The following is a 26862-nucleotide window of genomic DNA, read 5'->3' on the forward strand; positions in this document are numbered from 1 at the left end:
TCTCAAACGCCTTCACTACATCTCTCCATGTCCTCTTTCCCTGCCCACCACCCTCTGTGGGCCACGTAACAGAGCGACCCAATAAAATAAGAGTTACTTCCTGCTACTGTTCTTCTCCAGAACTTTTAGAAGCTTCTGTCTCACTGAGTAAACAACAAAGCTTGTGGTCACCCCAGGTTAGCCCCTGTTACCTTTCTGCTTTTGTCTCTTTTGCTCTCCCCAGCCTCACTCCACCCCAGCTTCCCTGCCTCAGTACCACATGCACTCACCAGGCAGGTGTATTTCAGCACCAGAGCCTTTGCATTTCTCTAAATGAGCTTTCCTGAGATGTTGCTCAGCAATTTCTCTCTCCTCCCTTGAGGACTCCCATGTACCTTTTTGTCTGCCTTTCCTCCTTGGCACATATTACCACCAACCACACTGAATGTTTTGTTTCTCCAACTTGATTTATTTTCCAAAATCTGAGCAGAGTTGGTTCTGCTTTGCTCCCTGCTGTGTGCTCAGGATCTGGAAAAATATCAGGCGCGTCGCAGGTGGTCATTTTGATAAATTAAGACATTCTGTTCCCGTTTACATCCCTGCCCAGACTCTACCCTTTGTTTCCCTAAGGAAACCAATTAGAAAGTCTGTGTGTATCCACTCCACTCCTTTTTTCACACTTTAAAGTTCATTTACTTCATTGTATTTGAAAGGCAGAGACACAGAGGTCTCTCATTTGCTAGATCACTCCCCAAATGGCTGCAACAGCCAGGGCTTGGCCAAGCCAAAGTCAAGAGGCTGGAACTCCATCCAGTTCTCCCACACGGGTGGCAGGGACCCAGGAATGTGGGCAATCTTCTGCTGCTTCCCAGGGTCCACGTTAGCAAGGGGCTGGAATCAGGAAGCAGGCCGGGATTCAAACCCTGACACTCGGATATAGAATGCAGATGTTCCAAAGCAGATTCTTGCCTGTTGTGCCAGATGCCTGCCCCTTGTGTTTATGCTTCTCTGTGTGTGCAGGCACACACAGAGTTTGTGTGCAATTGCTTTGTGTGTTTCTTAAAATGCAAATAAGTGACACCATGATGTGTTATTCTCCTGTTGTTCCTTACCCCAACTCTTGTGTGCTGTTTTATTTTTTTCAAAGATGTATTTATTTATTTAAAAGGCAGAGTTACAGAGAGGGGGGTGGAGAGGCAGAAGCAGAGCTTTTCCATCCATTGGCTGATTCCCTAAATGGCTGCAATGGCTAGAGTTGGGTCAGGCTGAAGCAAGGAACCAGGAGCTTCATTCAGATCTCCCAGGTGGGTGTTGTGGCCTCAAGCATGTGGATCATCATCTACCGCTTTTCCAGACACACTGGCAGGGAGCCTAATTGGAAGCAGAGTAGCCAGAAATCTGTGTCCAAATGGGATGCTAGCGTGATAGTCAATGGTTTAACCAGCTACGTGACAATAGCAATTCCATGTTTTGAGATCTCTCCATGTTGGTGTGTGGCTCCCCTAGGACATCACATTGCATGGATACAAGAGTCACCTGTTGCTCACCCACCCTGTGCTGACTGACCTGTGGATTGTGTTCATGGTTTCTCTGTTACACAAAGGCTGCAGGCAGCATCTCCATTCATATCCTGAAGACAAGCGTACTGAGTTCATGCATTCTTAGAAGGAGGTGGCTTAGACCGTGGAGGCAATTGCTTCCCAATGATCCTATGCCAATTTACATGCCTTCTAGCAATTGATGAGAATCCCCAATTCTCCTCTGATGCTTCTGGTTTCTGATTTTGAACTGCTGCCCATTTGATAAATGTGAAGAAGTGCTGCAGTGGTATCTCACTGAGGTGTAATCAGCGATTAACATCTGAAGGGGAGCCAGGGTCCAGTCTTTCCTGTGCTGGCTGTACGTGTCTTATCAACCTTTCACACCCTAGCAAGAGAGAGCATTGGGATGGCTGTGGGCTGTGGTCCTTCAGACTTGTTTTGCATCGGGGTTACTCTACCTGTTTGCTGTACAACCTCAAACAAGCTCTCTAACGTCCGTGAACTTCACCTGCCAAATAGGTCTGCTCGTGGAGTTGTGCTTAAAATGAAGAGAGAATGAAGATTCAGCACTGACACACCAGGTGCTCAAAGAGCAAGAGATGATAACTCAGGGTTTAAGGGGGTTGTTACTGAAGCCTTACATGGTTGAGTAGCCAAGCTGCTTGATATGGGGCCAGACAAGCCTGGTGTTTACCTCAGTGCTTTGTTAAGTCATGCTGCCACTCCAGACACTGTCTTATTTATTTGCTTATTCAAGAGGGATAGAGAGAAATAGACACAGGGCCATCCTATTACTGTCATCCTATTACCAGATCAGTCCCCAGATGTCTGCCGTGGCCAGGGCTGGGGGGCGGGCAGAAGCAGAGAGTTGAGAATCTGGACATGGAAATGGAGTCAGGACTCAAAGTCGGACACTGAGCTGGGATGCTGCCATCCTGGCCACTGTGCCATGCACCTGCCTCCCCATTTGTCATCCTTTAAAGGGAGATGGCCGAGGTGGGAAGAACAGGCATCAGACTGGGAGCTTGAGGGGAAAGCAGGAAGCCATGGAGAACATAAAGAACAGACACTTCTTTGGTCACAGATCTGGCCCCAGCATGTGATGCTAGCCATCCGGCACACTCTGCAGGAGCTGGGAGACGGAGGTGGAAGGCAGGCGAGAGAAGCAAGGGCAGTGCCCTCTCCCCTCCCACACACCACATACTCCTTTCCTGCTGGGCTAACAAATGCATTCCAGCCATCCCAGTTCTGACCATATGATTCTTTAATAAGTTCACCCTTAGCAAGAGGTGCTGTTGATTTTAAAAGACAGAAAGGTGACATATAAGGTGTTTCACCTTTCCTTTAAGTATCTTCTTTTTCCTAGATATCTATTCCATTAGTGAAGGTAACTCACAGTGTTTGTATATGTTTGCATGTGTGTGCACACATGTGTATGTGTGTGTATGGGGAAGGCAGAGCCATGTGGGCACCTGGGGAAGGCTGTATATGTTTGTTGCATGCGTGTGTGTGTGTATATGTGTTGTGTACATCCCTGTTTGGGCCTGTGTGTGTGTGTGTGTGTGTGTGTATGGAATCCTGTTTTAGTGTGAATGTGCTGTGTGATGCTGTCTTTGCGGTTTTATGTATCTGTGTATGTGTTTAGATTTTACGTGTGCATGTGTAAGAGGAGAGAGAAAGAGAGAGATCCTGAGGGGAAGAGAGAGATTCAGAGACTGAAAAAGTCACATAAGCCAGGGTGGCCTAACTGTTCTCAGAATAGTTCAAAAGAGGTTTCATCCCCCCCTCCCAACCAAAATATGTATAACAATGCTGCAAAAAGCTCATGGAAGATGAACTAAAAAAATAAGTTTAGGGGCAAGTGTTTGATGCAAAGGTAAGTCACTGCTTGGGACATCTGCACCCCACACTGAAGTGCCTTGATTCAAGTACCAGCTCTGCTGCTGATGCAGTTCTCTGCTAATGCACACCCTGGGAGGCGGCAGGTGGTGGCCCACTCATTTGAGTCCCTGCCACCCACCTTGGAGATTGGCTTTCAGTTCTTGACTCCTGGCTTTGACCTGGCCCAGTGCTGGTTATCTGGGCATTTAGAGAGTGGACTAGTAGCTATAAGCTTGTTCTCTGTTTCCTTTTGTGTCTTTCTGTCTTTTAAATAAGATAGAAAAACTTTTTTTCAGTTAAAAAAATAGTTCATTTTGGTGCCATCAATTTGAAAAGCATTCATTGCTTTTTCATAACACACTTTTTAAAAAAGATTTACTTATTTTTATTGGAAAGTCAGATTTAGAGAGAGGAAGAGAGACACAGATTCATTCCTCAAGTGGCTGTCCTCTGATTCATTCCCCAAGTGGCAATGGCCAGAGCTGAGCTGATCTGAAGCCAGGAGCCAGGAACCAGGAGTCAGGTCTCCCACACGCATGCAGGATCCCAAGGCTTTGGCCCATCCTCTACTGCTTTTCCAGGCCATAGATAGGGAGAGCTGGATGGGAAGCGGGGCTGCCAGGACACACACATGGACACACACACACACCTGTCCCTCTAGTCCACACACACACCTGTCCCCCTAGTACACACACACACACACACACACACACACACACATCTGTCCCTCTAGTCCACAGTAACATACACACACCCACCCCTGTTCCTCTGGTGCCCCCACAACCAGTGTGTAGTCCACTGGGGTGAGGTGGCACACAGCACTGCAGAGTTTCAAAAAGCGTCAAAATCAGGCCAAGGCTAATTAGGCACTGCCTTGCTCAGTGTCCAACCACCTGTGCACCCGGCCAGCTTTGCAGACTCTCCAGGGCTCGTGGCTGCTGCTTAATTACATGGGACTCAGCTCCCCAGCTGTAATTCAGTACCCACTGGGCAGGTGAAACTCTCTGCTTTGCACACGGCCCCAAGGAAGCAGTAGTGAAGCCAAACCCTCAATTACCCTCACTCATGGCCCCCAGCAGCCAAGTGGCTGGTCCAGCTTGGCAGGTGGCCTAGAAGAGGGCCTGGCCAGAACAAGGTGAACACGCCTGTCCTTCTTTCCCTCACCCCTTCTCTCAGCAGTTGGTAAGCCAATGTCCCTAGGGCCTGCCTGGGGCCAGGTGCAGGCTAGGACTCTGGTGGGGACAAAGATTCTGCCATAGCACTTCAGTCCTCAGGAGCCCACCTTTCAGCAGGGGTGAGAGACCTATCAGGAAACGGGCAAACTGGTATTCTTGCGGGGATTCTGAGGGCAAGATGGCACTTGAAGGACCTCAGCAGTGAATCCCTGTCTGGGCCATATCAGTCATGGTCCTTCATTTCTGCCTGGGCAGGTAATGCCTGGGGTCCTTGGGGGAATGTTGGAACTCCAGTACAGGTTTTGAAATTGTACATGCCCAGAGCCTTGGGAGTTTATGGAAGTTGGTGTAGGGGCTGCAGCAGGTGCCCACCTGCTTAGATCCCAGCTGTCCCTTACTCCCCCTATTTAAACAAGTAATTCCTTTTTTGGAAATCTGCTTTATCCTGTATGTGCCCTACTTCCTCCCCTCATACACACTCACACTGCGTATTTTTATGGGGAAGAGGTGGGACTGAATAGTCCTACAGGCCAGAGCATGTTGGAAAACTGCTGAATGCAAGCTCTGCCTTGCAGGGTTGGAGCACTTGCCCAACAACATAGGAACCTGTGGCAGAGGCACCTACAGGTGCACAGAACAGATGGTCCAGTGTTCCTTTTTTGTTTTTTTAATTTTCAACTATTTTTTAAAAGATTTATTTTATTGGAAAGTCAGATTTACAGAGGGAAGGAGAGACAGAAAAATCTTTCATCCACTGGTTCACTGCCCAAGTCGCCACAATGGCTGGAGCTGAGCCATACCGAAGCCAGGAGCCAGGAACTTCTTTCAGGTCTCCCATGTGGGTGCAGTGTCCCAGGCCACAAGCAGGGAGCTAGATGGGAAGTGGAGCAGCTGGAACACAAACTGGCACCCACATGGGATCCCAGCGCATGCAAGGCAAGGATTTTAGCCACTAGGCTATTGTGTAGTGCCCGCAACTATTTTTAAAACAGATAATTCAATATGGAATCTTCCATCAAGACTGATCATTAACACAGAGTTGCAACAATTTAGGCTTTGGAACAGGATCATCAAAGAGAGTTACACCCCTATGGCATCTCATCTTCCCAGATCTTGTTCCTACCCCACCACCCAACCAGGGAGCCAGTTTCCTGAATTAAGGGCTTCTCTGGCTCACGCGTGTTACCCACTTTTACTGCATATGTGTGTCACTATAAAATGATTACCTGGCCTTGTTTTACAGGCTTATAAACCTTGTATGAATGACATCATTCCCTACAGCTTCTTAGATGTTTCTGCTCAGCATTTTCAAATGTGTCCCTGACATTAACTGCTTGGTGGTATTCTACTTTATGATTGTTTCACAGTCATGTTTTCCCTATTGATGGGCATTTAGATCTCCCTGCAGCTTCACTGGGATACATCTGCTGCAATGAATAGTCACAAATATATACTTCTGTTGTTGTATGTTGGAGTTTCTCCAAGGAGTTTCCTGAGAAGTGGGCTTGCTGGTTTGAAGGACATGCCTATTCCACCTTCCTAACTATTCCCAATTTGCTCACGGTGGAGGTTTATGCTCCCATGAACAATGACCTCAAGTACCCATTTCTCCATGTCCCGTCAACACTAACATTAAAAACATAATTTCTTTTCAACTAAACTATATGTTGAATTCTAGAGTCATCTTGTGGATTGGTCAGGAATGAAATGGCATGTCCTTGGTTGTTGATTTGTATTTCTCTGATTACCACTGAGAGGCCATCTATGTCCTCTGTGAATGGTCCAGTGTCCTCTCAACTTGCTCCTTCCTCTGATAGCTCACCAGAAAATAGCAATATTTATTTGTCTATCTATCCATCTATCTATCCTCTTTCTTTCTTCCGAGGTTTAGGAAAAGCAAATTTACAAAGAGAAAGATCTTTCTCTGTCTCCAGAAAGATCTTCTGTTTGCTGGTTCACTCCCTATGTGGCCACAACAGCTGGAGCTGAGCCAATATGAAGCCAGGAGCCACAAGCTTCTTCTAGGTCTCCCACATCAGGGTGCAGGGTCCCAAGGCTTTGGGCCATCTTCGACTACTTTCCCAGGCCACAAGCAGGGAGCTGGATGGGAAGTGGAGCAGCTAGGACACAAGCCCGGTACATTTAAGGTTACGATTTAGCCACTGAGCCATTGTACCAGGTGGGGCCAGTTTCTATCATTTTCCCAGATGTACTGTGTGTCTGCTTTTCCACGTTCCTGATTTTGAATGATTTCCCAGTTTAGGATGCTCAACAATGATGACCTCAGGAGACTAAGAAAGAGAGCATCCTGGTGTATACCCAGGAAGGTCATTCAAGGTGGTCTGGAAGTGCAGCTGGCAGGCACATCCTCAGCCTTCAGGGCCTCCACAGGCACCACTCCACCCAAGGGCAGAGTCTGGTCCACCCAGCTTGTCCTAGGGTCTAGCACTTTATCTCCCCCCCACACTCCTTTGGAATCCTTTCTTCCCATTTGTGACTAATTCACAGCAAGGCCTTCTGGACAAGCTCTATAATGCCTCTCAAAAATTCTTCAAGGGGCCTAGCACTATGGCTCAGTGGCTAAATTCTCACCTTGCAAGCACCAGGATCCCATATGAGCACTGACTGGCTTGTGTCCTGGCTATTACGCTTCCCGTCCAGCTCTCGGGTTATGGCCTGGGAAAGCAGTGGAAGATGGTCCAAAGCCTTGGGACACTACACCTGTGTGTGGCCACTTGGGGAGTGAACCAATGGATAGAAGATCTTTCTCTCTTTCTCTCCTTATCTCCATAAATATGATCTGCCTTTCCAATAAAATTTTTTTAAAAGATTTATTTTATTTTTACTGCAAAGTCAGATATACAGAGAGGAGGAGAGACAGAGAGGAAGATGTTCCATCCGATAATTCACTCCCCAAGTGAGCGCAACGGCCGATGCTGTGCCGATCCAAATCCATGAGCCAGGAGCCTCTTCTAGGTCTCCCACATGGGTGCAGGGTCCCAAAGCTTTGGGCCGTCCTCAACTGCTTTCCCAGGCCACAAGCAGGGAGCTGGATGGGAAGTGGAGCAGCCAGGACATGAGCTGCTGCCCAAGTGGGGTCCCAGCACAGGCAAGGATTTAACCAATGAATCATTGCACCTGGTCCTATAATGTTATTTTCTAAACCCTCTCCTCATCCCAGCCCCACGTACAGATTGTTAGCTTGAGTCCCCAATGGGTAAAGTGCCAGGTCTATGTTGTTCTCCCAGGGAGAATTGGCTGAGTGAGGCAATGTGTTGGAGAAGAAAACCTCCCAGTGCCTTGGAAACTTCATAGGTAACAACTGTAGAACAGGCTTCATCCAGAGCCACCTGCCTGATTGAAGCAACCCCTGGGGACTCCACACTCACTGTGCCACATGCCTCCTTCAGGTCTAAAATATAAAGCAGAGGATTTTTATGATATAACTGGGGGAGCTGAGACATCCAGAGAAGAAACCATTAGCAAGTGTCATGGAACCATGAGCTTGGATAGCGAAATGAACTGAGCTGTGCCTTGTCTCTGCTCTCCAGCCTTCCCTTTCTCCTTCCCTCTCTGCTCCTCCTCCTCTCTCTTTCTTTTCTTGTTCCTTTCTCTTTTCTCTTGTGTTTTCCTTTCTCTTGCTTTCAGGGTACGTCCTCCACCCTGGCTCCTGCGCCTCACTCACCCACCAGTTTACTTTCCTGCCCCAAGCCACAGTTTCTGTCATACACAGAAGGATCTCTGGATGAAGCTTAGGTCTCCCTCCCCCAGCACTCTTCCTGGTGCATCCCAAGAAGGGGGATGCCTGGCTCTGAAATGTCCAGAGGGACCACATCCTCCAAGTCGTGTTGTATCAAAGGCATCAGGGTCAAAGCTATCTTAGAGAGAAACCTCAACGCACTGTTAATGGTCCATTGTTGCCTTTGGATGGTGCCCCTACTGCAGGGACTGGCGGGAGGGGTGTATTTAGCAGCTCAGGCACTATAGCCCTTGCGTGGGACTCAGCAGCTTCAGCAGCTGTCTGGTGATTCCTCCAGTTCAGAAATCCTAGGTCTGTGGACCACAGAGCCCTCACCCATCCACCAGGATTCCTCTAACACTCTGGATCCACGGTGACGTGGTGATTTGTTAATTTCTGCAGTTGGAGTAGATGGTTCTCTGGAAACAATTAGATCCTCCCCTGCAGTGAGAACACACCCAGGCCACAGTTGGACACTTCTGAAGAAGGAGGCTAACGATGGCCTGCAATCACTTCCTGTAATGTAAAGAGGCGGAAGACACAAAGCACTCTTCCCCAGTGCCTATGGGGTTACTGACCTCATGTCTTTGTATTGGATGGATCTGGAAGTCCAGGGTGAGAACCAACAACCACCCTTACTGGGCATGGAAACCTGAATGTGCTAGAACTCCTGGGCCAGCGACAGGGTTGAGGAAGTCCCAGGTAGACTTAAATTTATGCTGCTGCTTCTTTGATGCCATGTCTGTCTTGCGCCTGCACTCGCGCTCTCTTTGGCTTTAGGCAAGCCACTTGACCTCAGTTTCCCTGTCAATAAAATGGAAATAATAACACACCCCTCCCAGGGTGCCTTGTGAAGAATAATTGACCGGGCTTGGCAGGGCACTTTGAAGAAAATTGCTGTAGGGATGTGGTGCTGGAGCCGAAATTTTCCCTGGTGTATTTATCAAACAGATGAGCACAGCCAAAGTCCTGACTGGCACTCCCATCTGAACCATTTTGCCATGTTCAGTTGGAAGAGGAGAGGGGGAGGGGTTGTGATCACAGCCTGAACCTGCTTAGAATATTAAAGGCACAGTGTTGCCTTTGATGCTTGCCTTCAATGCTTGTTAATTTTAATAGGAAGTGAGCAGAGGCGGGGAGGCTTGCCTGGCAGGAGAAAACAGGTCAAGGCCAGAGAGGATTCATGCCAACTAAACTTGGATCTTGTTTGGCTTTGAAGTCTTTGGCCTCAGTTCTGAAGTTACAGGATAGTTCTCAGATGTCAGCAGACAGGAAGCAGGAAGCTCTGGAAATGGTGGGCCCAAAGTACCCTAGTTCCCAGCTCAGTCAGGTTGGATGGCTCCATGTATCAATGTGGGAGTCTCTTGAGCGGGTGGATTTCGGGGGGGATGTTGTGTAAGGGTCTCAAGTTTGGGTGCAGTCAGGGGCTAGGAAGTCAATGCAGAAGACTGGTGCAGGGGATGGTAGGTGAAAGGGAGTGGTAGGGACTGTGGGAAAATAGACTTGAGCTAAATACTGGGGTCTGGAAATACATATTCCTGGCTCTTCTGATTTTATGGAAAAATAATAAATCTGGGGTTTGTGGGGTAGTGGTGGTGGAGAAGGGTTATTTTCATTTTTAAATGTTGATCAAAGTTGTTTCTATATATTTTTTATTTCTTTATTTTTTAATTTTAAAGATTGATTGATTTGAAAGTCAGGACAAGAGAGAGAAGAGACAAAGAGAGACAGTGCTTCCATCTGCTGTTTCATTCCCCAAATGGTCCCAACAGCCAGGTCTGGGTTAGGTCAGAGCCAGGAAAGTGCCAGAGAACTGAGCCCTTGGCCATTCTCCATTGCTTTTGCAGGCACAGTAGCAGGGAGTGTGGATTGGAAATGGAGCAAATGGAGCTCAAACCAGTGCTCTGACCTGGGATGCTGGAGTTGCAAGCAATGGTTTAACCCATTGCACTATAACACCAGCCACTCTCAGAGAAGCTTTTCATCCTTTTGGGGTCATAAGTTCTTTGGAGAAGCTAAATTGTTACGAACAATTTTCCCATGGTGAAGAAAGTCACTTCCTATGACACTTGTGCCATCACTTGCTCATTGAGTATCAGTCAAACACTGATCACACTATTGTACATGAGTCTCAAATCTGTTTTCTATTACCAGCCTCAGATCTGTTACTTAGGAACTTGAAGACTCCTTAACCTTGTTTTTATTTTCTGGAAAAAAAATTTGTGAATGTCAGAGTTATAAGGGAGAAGGAAGAGGAGGAGAGAAAGAACAAGATCTTCCAACTGTTGGTTCACTCTCAAAATGGTCACAATGGTTAGAGCTGGACCAGCACAAAGACAGGAGCCTGAAACTGCATCTGAGTCCCCTACATGGGTGGCAGGAGTCCAAGCACTTCAGTCATCCTCCTCTGCGTTCCCAGACACATTGATAGGGAGCTGGATCAGCAAACAGCCAGGACTGGAATTCTGGTGTTGTGGGTGGTGACTTAATTTGCTGAGCCAGAAAAACCAAGGAAGACGTTTTCTTCTTCTAAGAGTTACAGTTGGGTGGCCAGAAACCACTTTGGGATTTTACAGATTTTTGTGGAGCCACGCCCCTTTTCTCCATGTGGAAGGGGAGCCCTGTCATCTCACAGTCACTTTGATCGCTGCAGTCACCTGCAGCTGCAGACACCCAGGTGTGAATACAAACAGCTTACTTGTTTCTGTCCTCCTTTCATCCACGGGTTGCTAGGAAAGGGGAAGACCTGTGAGCCCATACATGTGGACCTCAGTGAAACCCCTAGGAAGGCTGGGCAACTGGCCAAACCCCTATGGCAGACACAGCAATGTAGTAACTGAACCTGCAGCACCAGCTTTCCATATGGGTACCGCTTCCTGTCCTGGCTGCTCCACTTCCCATCCAGCTCCCTGCTTATGAGCTGGGAAAACAGCAGAAGATGGTTCAAGTCCTCAGAGGGATAAGAAAGCAAGAAAGAAAGAAAGGAAAGAAAGAAGCTGGCAGAGCCCAAACCCTCAGGAAGAGAGTGAGGCTGGCCCTTGTCACTGCATGGCAGTACCTGGGTCTGGCAGAGAACTTTGGAACTCATTTACATATTCAGTCTACAAATGTTTGCTAAGCTCCTAAAATGAACCAGCCTTGCAGGCTGTGTGCTATAGGTGCAATCATCAACATAACCAAGCAAAGCCTTGTCCTCCTGGAGTTCATACTTTACAGGAGAGGGAAGAGACAATGTCCCAACCACAGCAAACTACCCTGTTTCACATTGAGGGCAACTGAGGCTACAGGAGGGGTAGCCTAATCCAGGCTGAGAAAGCAACCCCTCCAGCTGAATCTTTTTGTGTTTTTTTTTTAAAGATTTATTTATTTTTATTGGAAAGGCAGATTACAGAGAGGAGAGACAGAGAGGAAGATCTTCCATCTGATGGTTCACTCCAAAGATTGCTACAATGGCTAGAGCTGAGCTGATCTGAAGCCAGAAGCTTCTTCCAGATCTCCCATACAGGTGCAGGTTCCCAAGGCTTTGGGTCATCCTCCTCTGCTTTCCAGGGCACAGGCATGGAGTTGGATGGGAAATGGAGCAGCCAGGATATAAACTGGTGCCCATATTGGATCCCAGCACTGGAGATAGAGAACTAACCAACTGAGCCATTGAGCCAGGCCCTCCAGCTAAATCTTGAGAAGGGAAGAGTGTCTTACCCAGGGAAGAACAGCATAAGCAAGGGTTCTGTGGCTAGAAAGAACTCGGGATTTATTTATTTATTTATTCATTCATTCATTCATTTGAAAGCCAGAATTATAAAGAGATCATCTTTCATCCACTGGTTCACTCCCAGATAGCTGCAAAAGCCAGAGGTAGGCCAGTATGAAATCAGGAGCCAGGAACTTCATCTGGGTTTCCTACTTGGGCCACTGCTTTTTCCAGGACATTAGCAGGGAGCTGGATTGGATGTGGAGCAGCTGGAACATGAAGTGGTACACATATAGGAGGCCGGCGTCTCAGGTGGTATCTTTTCCTGTTAAGCCACAACCCAGTCCCTTGCTGTTTTGATAAACAGAGAGGTTGATAACTAAGAGAAGAGAGGTGCTTTCAGGAGCTGGAAACAGTTGCCTGGAGACTTGAGAGCTTCACAGATGAGTGAAGTGAGCCAGGTCAGTGATCAAAGGCCTCCTACTAGCCAAGCTCACACAGTCTGCTTGTGCAGTGTTGCCAGGCTTTTTGTTGTTCAAGAGAACTCCCAAATATAGACATTTATCCTAAAACTTCAGTTAAAACACAAGAGAAACTGGGGCCCAGTTTTGTGGTGTAGCAGGTTAGGTTATGATCTGCTATGCCAGCATCCTAAAAGGGTGCTAGTTCGTGCCCTTGCTATTTTACTTCGATCCAGCTCCCAGTTAATGCACCTGGGAGAAAAACAGAAGATGGCCCAAGTATCTGCCCCCTATACCCTTGTGGGAGACCCTAGTGCAGTCCCTAACCTCTGAATTTGGCCTGGCCCAGCCCTGGTTGTTGCTGCTATTTGGGGAAATGAAACATCGGATGAAAGATTTATCTCACCCTCTCTTTCAAATTGATCAAGCTTTAAAAAGATGACCTCTGAGATCCTGGCAACACGTGCTGTGGCCAGGGTGCCTCCCCTTAGTGGCCCCTGAGCAGAGTCAATCTCCAGGAGCATCAAGGACTTGACACAGAAGGAGAGCAGTATTCTCAGCTCTCAGCTCTTGCTGTGCATTGGGTCCAACAAGCTTTAAACCGTGGGGCTCAGCTTCCTAATTTGCCACTTGCAGTGTTAAGGCCAAGTCTGGCAGTTGCCAGGGGCTACAATGAGCTGGGTAATTAGGGTTTGAAGATGACTTTGAAGCATCTGAAAGCACAAGAGCTGTAGTGTCCAGTGAAGCAGGGGGGAGATGTCAAAGGGCTTGTTCCTTAAAGTCTGGTCCCTTAACTAGGAACCCTGAGGGTATGAAGTAGGGCCCGTCCTCCACTGTGGGAATGCAGGAGAATGCAGGGGGAAGCCACACCTTCCCCTACCAGCCTGTTCCACCCTTCCTCCTGTCTGTCCCTCTGCCCTTTCCCAGCTGGACACGCAGGGAGGCCCTCTGTGGGATGGTCAGAGGGCCAACTCTAAAAACAGCACCGTGTACAGTTTGCGGCTTAACAAGGACAAGACAAGGAGTCTGTAGTTCCCATTCTGCGTGTATGACAGGACAGAACTCACAGGTGAGCTAGCCAGGCATCAGCAGCAGTCAGCCTCCTGCTCCAGGGAAGGAGATGCTGAATCTTCAAGCTGGGCGTTGAGGAGTCAGCTAGGCAGGAGAGAGGGCGGGAGAACATTCCAGCAAGAGGGAGCTTCCAGGCTGGAGGCAGAGGAGGCGAGGGAGTTACCGACTGTGCACAGACTGGGAGACGTCCACATTGGCTGGGGCCCGAGGTAATGTGGCAGACTGGTAGTTAGGGGGTGGAGAGCAGCCAAATCCCACAGAATCTCTGGAACCACAGCAAGGACTTTTTTTTTCTTCATCTCCTTCTCTTCTTCTTTTTCAAAACAAAGAGGAAATGTTGGAGGGAAGGGGGCAGTGTTGTGGTATTGCAAATTAGGCTGCCACCTGTAACACCTGTGTCTCGTATGGGAGCACAGGTTCAAGTCCCAGCTACTCTGCTTCTGATCCACTCTCTGCTAAGGGAGCTGGGAAAGCAGCAGAAGATGGTTCAAGTACTTGGACCCCTGCAACTGGATGGAGTTCCAAGATTCTAGCTTCAGCCCAGCCCAGAACCTGCTGTTGTAGCTATTTGAAGAGTGAACTAGCAGATGAAAAATCTCCTGCCTCTATCTCTCTCTCTCTGCCTCGATCTATTTGCTACTTGGCCTGTCAAATAAATAAAATAAATAATTTTAAAAATAGAGAAAAAGAAATATTAAACATTGACTGTGCTTTTCTCAGAGCCCTGCAATTACTTCTTTGGATTCATGTTGCATCCAACCCATGCCTTTCCCCAAGAAGTGCAACCAAACAACTCTGCAAAGTGGCAAAGCTTATTGAGGGAACAGGTAGACAGACCAGTCAGCTGGGGTTAGCTCTTCTTTCCTTCGGAAGGTGACCCTGAGCTGAAGGATACACAGATTTTTATTGGGTGGATGGGTTTTACAATCATGAGAAGCAGGACATGGCAGCTATTTACAGAAGTTATCTCTGAAACGCTGGTCATGGCGCCACCTGCATCTGCCCTTATCGCTTCCTGGAATTAATGGTCACTGGCAGGGTGTTCTACAAGCTATGGTCCAGTCTGACAGGCAGAAAGCACCCAAAGCATTTCATATAGAAGCACAAAGAACAAATGAGCCTTGGGCCAAAGTAACTCCATTTTGTGACTGGATTCTGCACTTATAGAGGCAAAGTCTAATTCTGTCTTCCGTCATCATCTAGTCAATTTTGGAGCTTCTCTGAAACCTAAGACACTAGCACCTCATCTTCAAGGTAGGTACTAGTGTTAAGTCTACCTTGGGGATAAGTACACCAGCTCTAAAAGGTCATTTCCCAAGGTCACCCAGTCAGGAGGAGCCAGAGCAAGGATATAAACTTTGGTCTGTCTGTCGGGGAGTGGTCAAGGTTGTGGCTGACAGCATGGAGATGACCTGACTCTGTTCACATCCATAGGGAGAAAAGCTCTCTGTCAGTGGAGCACTCCTTGCAGATGTGGGAAGGGAAAAGATCTCTATCTTGGAAATTGCTCTCTGCTCTGATCTGGGTCAACATTTGCACAGAGCTAGGGTGAGGAGCAAGCTCTGCACTGCATCTGCCTAGTAATAGTTGGGGGCCGCCCATGGCTCTTCAGCCTGGGGCCAACCTTCCGGGGATTTTAAGCTGCCAGCTTAGATCTAACTCTTTTTCTCTTTCAGACAACGTAGAACTTGTTCTTGAATGGGGGTGGAGAGAAAGGGCCTTTCAGGGCCTCTCTTGAATGCCGCATTCTGTTCTCATGTGAGCTTTGAAAGATGTGAGGAGAAAACAAATGCGGAGTGACTGAGAAGTTCTGCTGAGCGTGGGGGAACATCTAGCTTGCTGGCCAAGGCCTCTGTTTCTCAGTGTGAGCAAGCCACAGGTAGCAACCTCTGAGCCTGGGCCATGGAAATCACACACCCAAGCGCCTGGGGCAAATGATCACCCTTGGGTTTATCACTAGAAAACTCAACAGGAGGTGTGAGTCAGAGCATATGGTGAGACACACAGTGTGGTCTGAGTGTACCACAGCAGACTGAGCCTTTTCTTCCAGTACTCAGAAGGGTTCAGGGAAGGACCAAATTGGGATGAACTCTATAGGTTTCCCCAAGTGAGGGCCGGCTCTCTGGTGAAACAGATTCTTCAGGTAAGTTCAGGAACAGCGCGCACACACACCAAGAGCAAAAAAGAACTCTAGAGTGGACGCTGAGATACTCGTCTACCCTTCACACTGTAGGACTGCACATGCAAAACTGCAGCTGAAGAGGGCTCCAAACACCTGTGTGATTGGCAGGAGCCATCAGAGAGAAGACAACTGCCTGGAGAGGCTGTGGTGGAAGCTGGTGGGCTCAGCCTGGAGCAAAACCAGCACAGCTGTCATAAAGCAACCTCCCTAATGAGAAATGATTCACCTGGTACACGAGGAAGCCAGTGTCCATCGTGGCAACCTGCTTTGCACAAGACTGGAGAAGACTCAGATGGCCCATGACAATGGAAATGAACCCATTGTTTTCTGAGAGGTCAGTGCAGTGGAACTGTAGGCAGTCCTTAACAAACAGAAGGTAGGAAAGCCCAGTGGTGCAGACTGGTGTGGATCAGGACACCTGTTTGTGGGGGTTGGGGACAGAGTGGGAAAAGGCAAGCCTGGCATGTACATGTGTCTATGAGCAGCATACAGCTGCCAGGAGACACAAGAATCAGGTCGAGGTGGTGGCTGTTGGAGGACTGGGGATGTGCAGACCATTCAGCCAGAACGGAGGCTTAACGCAGTAGGAACTTCCCTTTTTTTTTAGGTTTTTGGATTACTTTTACCAAACGCTTGCACTACTTTTTTCAAAAGGAAAATTATGAAAAAAGAAGTGAAATACCAAGAAAAGCGAAAAACCAAAATCCCCTAGTGGGAGACACACTTGTGTTACTTTAAAGATGAAAATGAGCTTGGATGAAACTTGTCCCTCTTCCCAACCGTATATCATAATCATCTGTCTTGTTAACAGTAACCACTTTTCATTTTACTTCTAAATAATGTAATTATATGTAGGCCCCGGTCTCCAAGGGTTAACTCCACAGCTTAGCTTGTTTCTAAGAGGTGCAGTGGGAAATCTTGGCCTAATGCTTTTAGCCCCTGGCTTGACTGCAAGTTCCCTCTTCCTTACTTTCCTTTTGTTAAGATGCCCTCAGGGGAGCTTAGGTGTTGCTTGAACATTGGGATAATACCGGGAGGGACTAAGCAGACTATAAAGATGCAGGCGGACCCCAAATAAAGTTGGCATTCTGTGTACAAAAGTGACCCACTGCGTGTTGTCTTGTGTTGTCTTGTGTGTTGTCTGTTTGTAACCCTAGCCCCTCCACTCGGCTCGGGGTACACGGCGACGCGGGCGTTGCCAACAATTATAGGACTAAAAATTCACAGGAAACATAACAGAAGAAGCAAGGAAGTCTTCCTCTCTCTCCCCTCACTCAGCGATGCACCTGGCTGTCAAGTAATGACTGCCAGCATTGCATGTCTCCTGTCATGGATATTTTTGTGAGTTCCTAGGGAGGAGTTCAGGACATGGTGAGCCACGTGGAGCTATCTCCAATCCCCCAGTTGTTTTAGATGACAATCTGCTGCTTCCCAGAACCCCTTAGGAGGCTCCTTACCAGCCCCCAACCTCCGGAAGCAGCCAGCGTGGCTGATGAGGGAACATCTCGTTAGAGTTGGAAAATCAGGCAAGGCTTTGTGAACGTCTCCGTGTAGCAAGGCAGTACATTCCAGCATCATCATTCAAGGAGCTTGTTACCCCAAGCTTCCAGGTTTGGATGCCAGGTGTGGGAGTGAGAGTCTGCAAGTGCCAAGATCAGGAAAAGTAGGAAACAGGCCAAAGTTTGAGCAACCTGGGGTCCAGCCAGACACTACTACTGATCAGAGAGCTGGGGAATCCCAGGCAAGTCGCTCTCTTTTTCCATTCCCTCTTTCCTCATCTGTAAAATGGGCTAGTTGTATATAGCATATTGATTTGTTTTGATAAATAAATGAGCTAATGCAAAGAGGTCCCTGACCCATAGCAGGTGTCCTACGAGAGAGACAACACTTCCAGACCAGCAGGGAGGATGAATTTGCAGCCAACTGGTGGCCTGCACAGTGTCCCTAGTCTCATACCTCCCACTTTTAAAACCCACAAGCTGCAGCCTCAGTCTCAGCCTCAGCCTTGGGCTAGCTGACAGGCACAGGCACAGGCACCAGTTTCAATGACCATTTCCTTTGAGGTACCATCAGCACTTCTAGGAAGCTGAAAAAGCTGGTTTCTTCCATTGAGTCATCCCCTCTCCATGTATACATGCATAGGATTGGCAGGTTTTTAAAATTCTCTCACTCCTGATTCATTTTTTGGAGTTAAAGACATTGTTTCCTAGTAAAATGCAAATGTTGTCATCGTCAAACATCAGTTGAGCTAGTTAATAGGATTTGCGCAGGAATGTTACTATGTAACCTTAAAAAATGAGAATGCTAACCATGAAAAGACAGAGGACAGAACAAATCAATCAACCACCTCAGCCATATGTTGGCAGTGAAAAACAGGGCAAATGGAGACTCTAAGATTGACTGTGTCAATCAGTGGATTCTTCAACGACCTCATCGAGCTTGGAGTGGCGAGATTGGCAGCAATTTATAACTGTTGAACTATCAAAACCACTTGAGCAAGACCCTCGGAGCATTCCCCACATCAGGGACCTGGAGTGGGTGGGAAATTGGGTGGGACTTCTCCCTTAAAATTCCCCTTTACCTCAGATACATGAAGGAGATAATGTGGAAATAATAGTCTTACCCACTTTCCTGTAGCCCTTGAATCTTTTTACCCAAATTAACTATGTAAAGATTGTCAAAAATATACTAATAAAAAATGGAAAAAGTTTTTAAAAATGAGGATGCTTTCCAAGTCACAGTAAATGAAAGAAAGCAAAATATAACCATGTGACTATTAGGCTAATACAGTTGTACACAAAATCCAGGGGGAAGAGCCAGGGCTGGACCAGGTCAAAGCCAGGAGCCAGGAGCTCCCTTTAGGTCTAATCCTCGTGATTTTCAGGACCCCAAGAGTGATTTCCTTTAGTTGTAGATGCTTTTTTAGAAAATATGCTTTCTTGTTGTGTTAATATATACAACACAAAACTATCGTTGTTTTACTTACATTGAAATACCCAATTCAGTGGTATGAAGCCACAAAAGTATGCAAACATCACCACATTTTCCAGAATTTATTCATCAAACCAAACAGAAACTCTATGCCCATGAAGCAACAGTCTCCTATTCCTGGCCTTCCACACATATTGGTAACTTTTCATCTACTTTCTGTCTTTATGAATTTGACTACTCTAGGTATTTCGGGTAAGCGGAGCCATACAGTGTTTATCTTGTATCCATAGTATCTCCAAAGTTCACCCATGTTCTCGCATGTATCAGAACTTCATCCCTGGGGCAGGTAGTCATCTTAGTGCTGAAGAAGTTGGTGAGGACGCCTGCCTATATCCTTCATCAGCGTCCTTGAGTCTGTCTCCCAACTCCAGCTTCCTGCTAATGCAGAATCTAGAAAGTGATGGTGATGGTTCCAGTGGCTGGGTTCCTGTCCTTGACATGGGAGACCTGGTTTTTGTTCCTAGCTCCTTAGCTTTGTCCTGACCCAGCTCTAGCTGTTGCAAACATCTGCTGAATGCTAGTCTTTTTCTCCCACTTTATTTGAAAGACAGATAAACAGAGAGTCACACAGAAAGATCTTCCATCTACTGGTTCAACCCCAAGTTCCTGCAATAGCCACACTTATGCCAGGCCCTGAAGCCAGGAGCCTAAAACTCAATCTGGGTCCCACACATGGTTGGAAGGGACCCACCTACTTGAGCTATCACTGCTGCCTTCCCAAAGTGTACATAAGAAGGAAGCTAGAATGGAAAGCAGAGCCAGGACTGGAACCCAGGTGTGCCAAGTGTGCATTATTTGTGGTGCCAAATGCCTACCCTTGAATATTAATCTTGGCTTGTATATCATTGCCTAAATTGTCCTGGTTCCTTTGGGGGCTCAGTCTCCCCAGGGTCCAGTGATCCTGAGTTCTCTTTCTGCTTTGTCACCTGAGGATTCCACACGAAGATAATAACAGACATGTGGCCAACATTCCCCTCCTGGTGGGCGCATGTTCTCTATCTGCATGACCCACTCCTCTCACCTGCCGGCCTCTGGAGGGTGAGAGGAGAGTGAGACCAATGCCTTTATGTTATTGCCTGTCTCTCTCCTTGCAAGGTCACCTCTGTGAATACAGCTCCAGCCAGCTGTCCCGCTTTCTGGGCTCCTGACAAAGGTTCCTTAACTTGTGCTTCCAGGCCTAGGGGTATTGTAGCATATCAAAGTCCCAGAGACAGCGTGGCTTAAACCACAGAAGTTTATTCTCTTCTAGGACTGGAGGCAACAAGCATAAGATCAAAGGGCTGGCAGGGCTGGTTCCTTCTGCGGGCTACGAGAAAGAATCTGCTCCATGCTTCTTCCTCAGCTGCTGGTAGTGTGCTGGCAATTTGGGCACTCCTCAGCTTGTAGAAGCAAGGCCAGCTCCCTGCTCTCATCCTGTGTGTGTGTGTCTGCATCCACATTTTCCCGTTTTAAGGACGCCAGTCATTCTGGATTCTGAATCCTATTATAATGCCCTACTGAACTTTTAACACTTGATGATCTCTGCAAAGACACTATTTCAAGCCCCTGAAGAGCTCTGAGGACTCCAAAATTCCTTTCTGGCGGATGGTCACAGGCTTCGCTGTGGACTCCTTCACCTCACCTTGGCTTCCCAGGTCCTGTTCTTCACTTGGTTTCCCACACTCCCAGGTGAACCTGTCTCTGGTCCATGAGAACTACTCTGGCCTAGGCACTTATGTCCATTGGCTCTTGTCTATTTCAGACAGGAGTACTGCAACTTTTTCCCTTTCCATCTTTGACTGTTAAGTTCTACGGCTGCCCCAGGCCCTTGGTCTCTATGGAACACAGCTGAAGTCATCTCTACCTTATACCTGGAAAGCCTGAAGCAACTGCAGGAAAGGGAATTCTTTTTCTCTGTCTCTCTCTTTTTCTTTCTCTCTTTGTGTAGGTGTCCACATCTGCTTTAGAGTCGTGTTCCTTCCAGTGCAGTCCCCTTAAGGAGGAAGGAATGGTAAAATATGCTCAGGGCCTGGCATGGTAGCCTAGTGGCTAAAGTCCTTGCTTTGCATGTGCCTGGATCCCATATGGGCACTGGTTAATGTCCCGGTGGCCCCACTTCCCATCCAGCTTCCTGCTTGTGACCTGGGAAAGCAGTCGAGGACAGCCCAAAGCCTTGGGATCCTGCACCCACATGGGAGACCTGGAAGAGGCTCCAGGTTTCTGGCTTCCAATTGGCTCAGCTCCAGCTGTTGTGGCTGCTTGAGGAGTGAATCAACACATGGAAGATACTGCTGTCTCTCTTCTTCTCTGTATATCTGATTTTCCAATAAAATATATATACATATATGTTAAAAAAAAAAACATGCTCATATTGGTAGCAACACTAGAGAGCTCATCCCCTTGGGAGCTCCTGGGGGCCACTGAGAGTGCTTGGCATAAAGGAGCCTTGAAGGGCAGGTGGGAAGAGAATGAAATTGATCTGTTTCTCCAAAGATGCTGATAAATAGCTGCCGAGTTAAGAGATTTCTAAGAAGTTGGTCTAAATGTAATGGCATCCACCTGAACTGGGAGCCAGGCAGTCACAGGAAGTGTTCAAACCTGGTGACTCGTTTTGGGCAGAAGCCTAGATGGATGATTTCCCTTCCTAACTGGAAATGCCCTAAATGTAGAAATGCCACTTGGGAGTTTCCTTTAACCTTCTGGGTCCCCTGGAGATAAATACAGTGCTCAGATTCACAGTGCCTTTTGCTACAGGAGTTTAGACCAGTGTCTAGTCACTGAAACTGTCCAGAGCAGGTGCTCAAGTTGACTTCCCGCCCAAACCAGGAGCTCTTAAAGCTGAGTCAAGCCTCAGCAAGTATCTGATGCTGGCCACACCCAGGGATGGGTCCAGGGGAGCACACCCCTTGGAAACTGGAACAGAATCCAGTCCCTGACTTTGAGCTGAGTCCAGGGATGGGATGGGCCAGAAGCCAGCTCCTCTGCTCCTTGTGTGTTGGGGGCATTGCATCCTGCGGCGGCCTCCTCCAATTTCATAATCTCTGGAAGACTCTTGAGTTTCTTCTTGTTCTGGCAAACTAACTTGTCATTGTCAGCATCCCTTTGGTCACACCTTTCCATCAATGTCATGTAATACCATGGGCTTGGCAGGTGGAGATGAAAGTACCAGGAGTTTCTCACAGATCAGACCAAATAGATTAAGAAGTGTGGATTTGCAGGTTAAAAAGAAATCATAATTTGGGTTAGGTAAATGTTTCAAAATCAAAAGCTCATGCTAATGTCAAAGAAAGTGAGGAAAACTAATAAAAATGAATCAATAGTAATCAAACTAAGTCAGCAAAGGTATGATCCGATTGAAATTCTAATAAGTCCATTTTTCTTGTCCTTTTGCAAGAGTCTTTAAAGTTAATTCACTGGATATCCATGTGATGCACATTATTACTGCTTCTAGAAAAATTAACTATTGATCCTCAAATATGTGCAAATGGCAATCACTCTTCTATGGGTCCCTTTCTTTATTCTGGTGGTTTCTGGATCATCCACATTGCCCAGACTCTTAAACATGAGTTTGCAGGTGTCATGCCATTTACTATGGAGGTGGTCAATGGTGTTAAAACAAACAAGCAAACAGAAGAGCAAAAAGATGCACTATTTCTTAATGTTTACTAGTGCAAAACCATGTAGTCTATGTTGTATTTTTCAATGGGGAGAAGTTATATAGGCCAAACCAACAGGCTGGGATTGATAAAGCAGGTAGACTGGAAGAAAGAGAGGGGTTCAGAGTGGGCCTCCACAAGGAGAGAAGGGTTGAGCTGCCATCTGTTTGACAGGTAGGAGTCAGGCTTGAAATATTGGCAGAACTCTCCTGCAGAAGAGAATTGTAAGGTGGTTTCACTAGTCCTGCTAAACAAGTTATTCAACATGCAACTATTGATTTATTTGAGCAGGCAATCACTCCTTCACAAAATATTTAAAGAGTACCCACTATGTGCTAGCAAATGTTGGCAATGTTCACATGATGTTATAAGGCAGAGGATATTTCACCAAGCAACAGTTCTGTCATGTGGTGACACAGAATTGTAGCAGGGGCAGGTATTTGGCCTTGTGGTTAATGCTGGGGTTTGTGTCCCAGCTCTGCTCCTGATTCTAGTTTCCTGCTAAGGCAAACCCAGGAAGGCAGCAGTGATTGTCACTCCAGGATTGAAGGAATGAGAGAAAGCAATGCTGCTACCAGGGCCCAGGGGAAGCTGTGGAGAGGTTGCGGAACCTCCTGATAGAAGCTGGGCTGCTGGGCGGTGGCATAAGTATATCCAGCAACCAGGGAGGGATCAATATTTGAACTTCTCCTCCCATTCTTTGACTACCTGGCAGTGCAAGGAGCCCTGCAGATCAGCCTCCTGGGGCACAGACCAGAATGGAGGAGGGAGTAAGTGGATCTGGAGAGGCAAATGGACAACAATCAGGAATTCAATAGGGAGCTTACAGATAGTTCCTTTACCCACGGGCACAGAAAGAGCTGAGTGCATCAGTGGACAAGAGAGCTATCTGCAGGCCAGGAACTCCTGGGCTTGTAACTAACCTCAGAACACCAAGTGGCAGACCGAATTCCCCGGTGCTATCTCTCCTTTGTGCCTCCCTCTGGTTAAAAATAACAGAAGAGAGCGTCTCTGGCCTCAATACTATCTTTTCCTCTTTTTGTCCATGAGCTACAAGTAATGAAACAAAGCACACCAAGACTCTGTGTTAATGTTTTCTCCCTGTTCTAAGAATTGTTAGCTTCACGTCAGATAGGGATTAATAAAAGCTTTGTATGACATCTGGGTTCTTTCAGGGTATAAAAGGCTGTGTTTTCTTAGACAAAGTGCGTCATCCTGAAAGTGTGGATGATGGTTGCAGTGTAGATTAATAAAAATCATTTCTCCATTGAGCATCTTCTTGTTGCCTGTTCGATCAGCCCCGATAATGGACAAAGTTGAATTCACAGTGATTCAATTTTAACATTTCTCAGGAGTCTAACTTCCAGCTTCTTTTCCTGATATCACGCACGGCCCTAAGCTAGACACACCTAGGGAACACTGTGCACCCTGGCTTCACCTGGGGGAGTGGGGCTGGTGGCAACAGTCCTAAGAGGAGGGACTCATGATACTTTGAAGAACCTGGGACTTCAGTTGCTGGGATGTGTGGTTCTTCTGGATAGTTTTGAGCCCAAAGAGTGCAGAAAATTTGGACAAGCATATTGGTGGCAACCACAAGAGACTGAAGGTCATCAACCCTCTATCCCTTTTCTGGGATGCTAGGCATCCCTGGTGCAGATGGGTCTCTGAGGGTGGGGGATGGTATGGTTGATCCTTTGACTCTTCTGTCAATCGACTATAAGAAGGCTGTTTTCACTTTCCTATGTGACACAATGCTAAATGACCCAGAGCAGATTATTTGCATTTGCTTATTTCTCACACATGTGAAATGGGATAGGAGACACCAAGTGGAAGTCTCACCCTACAATGGACACATCACAGAGTTGAGCAGCTAGGAGTTCTAAAAAGGGAGGCTGCAGGGTGGGATGCCTAGAGGGTTGCTCCTGAAGGAAAGCAGCAAGGACACCACTTCTTTCCAAAGCTGGGCCCTGGCTGGTCTGATTCATTCCACTGGTCTCTGGGCCCCTGGCCTTCCAGGAATTGATGGAGAGTCCTTAGACCAATGTCCTTAAAGAACCTAAGACTGCAGTCCTTTATGAGCAAATTCTGAGGCAATGGGCCTGGGGAAAAGTTATAAATTTGGAACCCAGAAACAATTTACTGGATACTCTAACTCTCAATCTACTTTACTGCAAAGTTCTTTAAAATTATTATTATAACAATAAAACAATTTTCTCTAAAAGTCAGCAAAGTCTACACTAGTCATAAAGAAAGAGACAAAAGTTTTTTTCCAGCTGGCCCTCTGCCCTGGCAACTCCTCCCCAGTGAACCTCGCAACTTGGGAGCACCCCACACTACCTCCTCCAGGCTTTGAATCCCAGTTCTGAGGTGCACCAAGTTTTACACCTGTACACCCTCTAGTGGGGTTATTTTGTCATTTCAAGGTAGACCCAATTTTCTCCCCTTCCTGGCAAATCAGCAACTCAACTTTTGATCCTGATTTGTTTCCATCATAATTTGATTAGTTATATTAGTTTTCTATTCCCAGAACCGGAAGGAAACAGAATAATACTACCCACTTAAAAAATAGACAACAGGGAAAGAAAAAAATAGACAAAAGGGGCCAATACCTGAGGCAATGGCATCCCATTTGGGCGCTGGTTTGAGTCCTGGCTGCTCCACTCCTGATCCTGATCCTTGCTTATGGCTTGAGAAAGTAGTGAGGACGGTTCAAGTCCCTAGACCCCTGAATCCACGTAGGAGACCTGTAGCAGCTCCTGGCTTTGGATTGGCCCAGCTCCAGCCATTGCAGTCATTTGGGGAGTGAAACAGCAGATGGAAGACCTTGCTGTCTGTCCTTCTCTTTGTTCTCTCTAACTCTGCCTTTCAAATAAAAATAAAACAAGTCTTTAGGCCCGGTGAGGTGGCCTAGAGGTTAAAGTCCTCGCCTTGAATATGCTGGGATCCCATATGGGTGCCGGTTCTAATCCCGGAGGCCCTGCTTCCCATCCAGCTCCCTGCTTATGGCCTGGGAAAGCAGTCGAAGATGGCCCAAAGCTTTGCCACCCTGCACCTACATGCAAGACCTGGAGGAGGTTCCTGGCTCCTGGCTCCTGGCTTCGGATTGGCGCAGCACCGGCCATTACAATCACTTGGGGAGTGAATCATCAGAAGGAAGATCTTCCTCTCTGTCTCTCTTCTTCTCTGTATATCTGACTTTCCAATAAAAATAAAATGAATCTTTAAAACCAAAAACAGAAAAGTCTTTAAACATTAGAAAGGATGATTCCAAAGTTACTACAACAATGACAGTAACAGACAAAGGCTGCCCTTCCTATAGAGGTAATAACCACTTGCTCCAGCCCTTTCTACGTGCCAGGCATTACTCTAAGCACATCCAGTATTGCCAACACCACTCTCAGAAGCATGCTTTTCCTATCTGTCTTCTCCCATCAGGACTCTGATGTCTCAGAAAGTTCAGCTCCATGACTGTGCAATTATGCCATGGAACCTCCTGTGACTCAGGGTTCTCTACTGTAAAATGGGGAGCGTGACACTGTCTTTCCTCAGGGTGGCTGTGAGAGTTAAGTGTAACAGCAGAGGCACCCAGAAGGTACTCCATGTACGGGACCATAGGATTACATAGAGTCCAAGGCTCTGGCAGTGGCAGGTGGAGGAGGAACCTGCACTCAGGTCTGCTTGCTATCGAGGCCGATGAGCTCACCTACCACCCAGTGCTTGCCCTGCTAGAGCTCCCCAGCTCCCAACCCTTCTCTATCCCATGGCCAGGCCCTAGAGCTGACACGAAGCTGACAGGGACATTCTCTGAACAGCCGGCGATTCTTCCCAGAACCCATCCCCTGACATGCCTGTGGCTACCTTTCCCACCTTGACAACCTTCTCTTCACTCGGCTTCCATGACGCTCTGGTTTATTCCACCCAGGTTGCTCCTTTTTACTCACCAGCGGCATTTCCTGTTCCGCACATGATCCACCCCTCAATGTCCGTTTCCAAAAGGCAGCCAGAGCCACCACAGCCCTTCAACGCCACTTTCTGGTTTGCTGCTTGTCCCTCTCTTCCTCCCACTAGGGTCAGTTTGCCGTTTCCTTCCGGTTATGTATCTCTATTGTTTAGAACAGGGCTTGATATACAAAGGTCCTCAAAAAACACCTGTTGAAAGGTCACTTTTCAATTCTGCCTGTTGCGTTTTCAAGGAATTTGACAGGGGCCCTGGATTTACTTAAATGTCATATCCTAAAGCATTTGCCCCGCCTCAGTAGAGGATGAGTATTTGAATTCAATCTCCCTTTGAACTGAGGCAGCCGGTATGTGGAGCTCACAGGTGTTCAAGTTGGGAAGCCCTGGGAAGACTGGGGTGTCCAACAACACATAACCCAGAAAAAAAAACAACTAGAGCCAGGGCAGCTCACGAAAGCTCGATTGCGCAGCCGCAAAAGGAGCTGGGCGGGGTCCACGCAGCCCCAGACGGGACAGCGCGGAACCACGCAGGCGTAGAGCTGGGCGTGTCCACGCAGCC

General features: G+C 47.4%; 1 long non-coding RNA gene across 1 annotated transcript; it reads right to left on the bottom strand.

The window, feature by feature from the left end:
- LOC131482278 (uncharacterized) lies at positions 1–26839 on the bottom strand. Its single transcript, XR_009246846.1, has 3 exons — positions 26214–26839; positions 24956–25208; positions 1–507 (listed from the first exon to the last, which is right to left on the bottom strand). It is a non-coding gene; the product is annotated as an uncharacterized LOC131482278 (long non-coding RNA).
- Positions 26840–26862: the final 23 nt, after the last annotated feature.

The sequence above is a fragment of the Ochotona princeps genome, chromosome 16 (assembly GCF_030435755.1).
Source record: "Ochotona princeps isolate mOchPri1 chromosome 16, mOchPri1.hap1, whole genome shotgun sequence".
Taxonomy (NCBI): domain Eukaryota; kingdom Metazoa; phylum Chordata; class Mammalia; order Lagomorpha; family Ochotonidae; genus Ochotona; species Ochotona princeps.